General features: G+C 35.6%; 1 long non-coding RNA gene across 2 annotated transcripts; it reads left to right on the top strand.

The window, feature by feature from the left end:
- The first annotated feature begins 254 nt into the window (after window positions 1–254).
- LOC311290424 lies at window positions 255–3,119 on the top strand. 2 transcript variants are annotated; one of them, XR_014627380.1, is made up of 4 exons: window positions 255–480; window positions 874–1,035; window positions 2,291–2,385; window positions 2,918–3,119. It is a non-coding gene; the product is annotated as an uncharacterized lncRNA (long non-coding RNA). The 2 variants fall into 2 exon arrangements; XR_014627381.1 differs by lacking the exon at window positions 2,291–2,385 and having other exon boundaries at window positions 2,918–3,118.
- Window positions 3,120–4,233: the final 1,114 nt, after the last annotated feature.

The raw sequence follows: 4,233 nt of genomic DNA, 5'->3' as shown, positions 1-4,233 counted from the left end.
TTTGGCCACGCTGAGCAGCCAATAGCAGCGTTGCTGATCAATGTTTCTACTATCGATACATATCCCCTTTTAAACCAGCGCATGAACGCGCAATTATCTCAGATAACTCAATCCATCTATACTAATCATATCCGGCAGGTGTGTTCGAAGAACCTAATTAGCCAGATCATGATTAGCACGATGATATCATCTTGGATGTGTAATTTGATCTCGGATGTTTTAAGCAACGTACGAAGAACGGGCCCCTGATTGCCATCCCATGGTCCTACAACTACTCCCTAATTCAAAGAAGTTAGACGGTGTTATCCTTCAAGCAGATAAGTAGAGATTATTCAGCAAATCTCATTAATTTGTAATATGTTTTATGTTTTGGTTCTGTTGATCGAGGTTGTGCTGTCCTTTTTAAAAATTGTTTCAGGAATTTGCATCGCTGATGTCCAGCAATCTACATTTGCCAGAAAGTCCACGACTTATTTCCTGGTATGTAAACATTAAAGGGGTAGATGAAACCTAAAATGAAAAGCCATCATTTACTCACCCCACTGCATATGTTTTTCTTAATTAGTGTTTTTATTTTGTTTCCAGTCCAGATATCTACAATTCTTACATGAAGAAGCATTTAATAGACACGTAAAAATTGTCTTGTTTTCTTAAAGAATAAGTCAAAATTAAGTGAGTTTATGCTTAAAACAAACAAAATTATATGCCAGTGCATTTTAGCATTCTAACCAATTTTAATTTTTAGTTGAAAAATGTAATTCATAGAACTATGAATAGACAACTACATCGAACCACAGTGGAACCCACGGTAGTTATTTTAATTATTAATATTATTTATTTTTTTTTTTTTATTTTTTTTTTATTCCATTACAGGTCAATCTCTAAGCAACCAGTGCTGGATATTAAGTTTGGAAGGTCAAGGTGTGTGTGAAGGATCACAGCCTCTTCATCACTGGCCTGGCAGCGCTGTTTGCCTCCTCCGATAACTTCAGCTTGCAGTACCAGGAAGAGGCAGCACCTTGAGTTTGTTCAGAGGTTAGTCATTGGCATATTTGCCATTCATATATATATATATATATATATATATATATATATATATATATATATATATATATTAGACTGAATTGTGTCACTAACCTTGACTTGACAGTATTTATTATGTTGACTACTGGTATGAACAATATGGTCCATGGTTTCCATACAGAGCTTAAGCCAGGTCTAGGCCTTAATAAAATTAGGGTATTTAAGCAGCTTTTATAATAATGTATCATTAAAAAAAAAAAACATTACTGGTGTGCATCTTGAGATAAAACAGTGGCAGTCATATATTTTAAGATATGTCAGTGCAAGTTGTTTTCAGTTGAAGGATTAGTGAAAATTCTGTCATTAATTTCTCACCCTCATGTCGTTCCAAACCTGTAAGACCTTCGTTCATCTTCAGAACACAAATTAAGATATTTTTGATGAAATCTGAGAGGTTTCTGAACCACCCATAGACAGCAACGTCTTTGCAACTTTTAAGGCCCAGAAAGCTAGTAAAAACATTGTTTAAATAATCCATGTAACTAGTGCAACCTTAAAGGAGAACTCCGGTCAATTTTAACATTGAGCTCATTTTTTTGTAAATTTGGAGTGCTGTCAATACAGAGAACAACGACAAAAATCGGTGTTGCCTACACCGTGTTATCCTCTTTTTAAAATTTGCACCCTGTTGACTTCAAGTTTTAAACCTGCTTTTAGCCTCTTAACATCCTTGATGTGTCATACAAGTGCCCAGCCATGTGAGTGATTCCTTCAGAGTGAACACGGGTGAATCTGACTGCAGTAGATGTGAAAGATATCTTGTTGAAACATCTACAAATGTCCGTATATAGGTGAAAATGCCCCTTGAAATCTATTTAAGGTGGCAAATATTACCCCTTAATAAAAAATGTTAATTTCTGTCACTGCTGTAAACTGACCACTGCATAGAATATGAAAAATATGAATATCTTTGTCAGTCAGCTGTCAACAGAAGCCATGGCACCAAGCACAGAAACACAATCAGTAAAATGTTATCTAATTATTATCAAGAAAACTTTGAAAATATCGATCGAGACATATTTTGTCAATATTGCACACCCCTAATGCATGGTATTAATTTTGATTTCTTCGGGTCTTAAAAAGGTCTTAAAAAAGCCTTAAATTTGACTTTAAAAAATGTGCAGAAACCCTATATCATAATATTTAGGTTGAACCACTGTAGCTATATATTTACCAATGTTTTTACCACTTTTCTGGGCTTTGACAGTTGCAATGATATTGATATCAATGGAAGGACAAAACTATCAGATTTCATCAAAAATATCTTCATTTGTGTCCCGAAGATGAACAAAAGTCTTGAGGGTGAGTAATAATGACAGAATTTAAATTTTTGGGTGCAAACATGCATTTTAGTCTGGTAAATCATGTTGTCATATATGCAATAAACATTGCTAGGCTTGCAATTAAGTTAAATTATTTCTGTCACAAAGGTTTGGGCTGGATTCTGGCAGTGTGTGCTCTATATAAACGGAGAGTCTAAAGACTGCCTTTCCACTGATACTCTGATGGCACCGGATGAGGGCATGATATTGTTAATGAGCTGGGTGATGAGTAGACAAAAGTTGTAGAATAAAACTTTAAATCTGGCAACCCCACTTCCAAAAATTTAGTTAGTTGACAGTGCGCATGTAAACAGACACATTGAGTTGATGTATTTTACCAGGGCAGAAAAAATATCAGTTATTGATCACAACATCCAACATTGCATTTTTTTTTTTCACAACATCCAACATTGCATTTTTCAGTTTTAGTCAGCTTTTGTGCTGTCTCTCTTTGTCAAAATATATACACTCAGTTAATACTATTTAATTGTTGTTTTTTTTCTGCCTTTTAGACGCTTTCTTGACATCAATCCTGAACGTGGATCAAAAACAAAGAAAGGACAAGTAACTTCAAAGAAAACTGGCCAAGTTGTGCAAAACAAGAACACCACTGTAAGCCTACAGGTTTCCTCACTTCTGCGAAAACTTGCAGACTTTGAATGGGATTTCGTTTGCACTTTTATGGACTTCAAAACTTAAACAGCCATTCACAGTCGTTATAAAGCTTGGAAGAGCCAGGACATTTTTTAATAGCACTCCAGGGCTGATAGCGCTCCGGCGCCACGCCGGATTTCCGGCGTACAGACGTGTCTGCGAAAAAAATAAAATAAAAATAAAATTCAGGTTCGCGTTCGCGTGAGAGGCGCTTTTCTTTCACTAAACCACACCAGTAAACTTCAGCCAATCGGTAATAGGGTAGGCAGGGGCTGGTCTTGGGTTTTGGCCAATCAGATAGATTCAGCAGTAACTCCACGTGCGAATTTGTTTTGTGTTTCCCATACACTACGAATGTGTTTCCCACACTGGCAGCGCGAAACATAGCCAAAGTCATGGAGTGCAACTTTATGAAGCCAGGGGAAGACAGTAGACACCAAACTTGTCGATAAAGGTGGATCAAACTTGAAAAAATTATCGCTAGCGAGCCTGATTTGAGGTAGCTCGCCAACAGGCCGTTCATATATCGCGTCTTTTGCGCGCTCAAGTTCATTCAAATGTAGGCGGTAAGCGGTAATAGCGCGCTCATAATTGAAGCGACGCGTTCGTTTTTTTCCATGGAAATCCATTAGCCAATAAACCTTTTTTGTCGTTGTGGAGAGCGCAGAGCATGGTTGCATAGCAATGACAGACGCCACGGGAAAATCGGACCTAATTTTACTATTAATAATAAAAGATAAGCTAAAGTGCATTGTAAATGTCAGTAATGTATCTTTTTTTTACTCTTTCTTTTTATAAATAATCATTTAAAGTCTGAAATATGTGAGGTTTATCTTTTTATAAAAAACTTTTTTGTCAAAACTTTTTGAACTTGTAACTTACATGTTAGTAGGCTATAACATGTTGCAAGACACTTAAAATCTGGCTATAATTTTTAATGGTATTATTTTAATGTTTATGTAAACAAAAAGTGCATATTGATGCTTATTTTATTTGTTATTTGCTGGTTTTCGACATAAAACTTGGTGAATTGATTTCATTGTGTAGTATTAGTACTTTTTGAACAGGATTCTGTGATAACCGTGATAATTTTTGTCACTATAATCATTAAATGAAATGTTCATGCCATTTCATCTCTAGTTATGATCAACTGAAATCAACTAATTGTGTTTTT

This window comes from Rutilus rutilus (assembly GCF_951802725.1).
Source record: "Rutilus rutilus genome assembly, chromosome: 5".
NCBI lineage: Eukaryota > Metazoa > Chordata > Actinopteri > Cypriniformes > Leuciscidae > Rutilus > Rutilus rutilus.
This window is presented reverse-complemented; position numbering and strand designations above follow the sequence as displayed.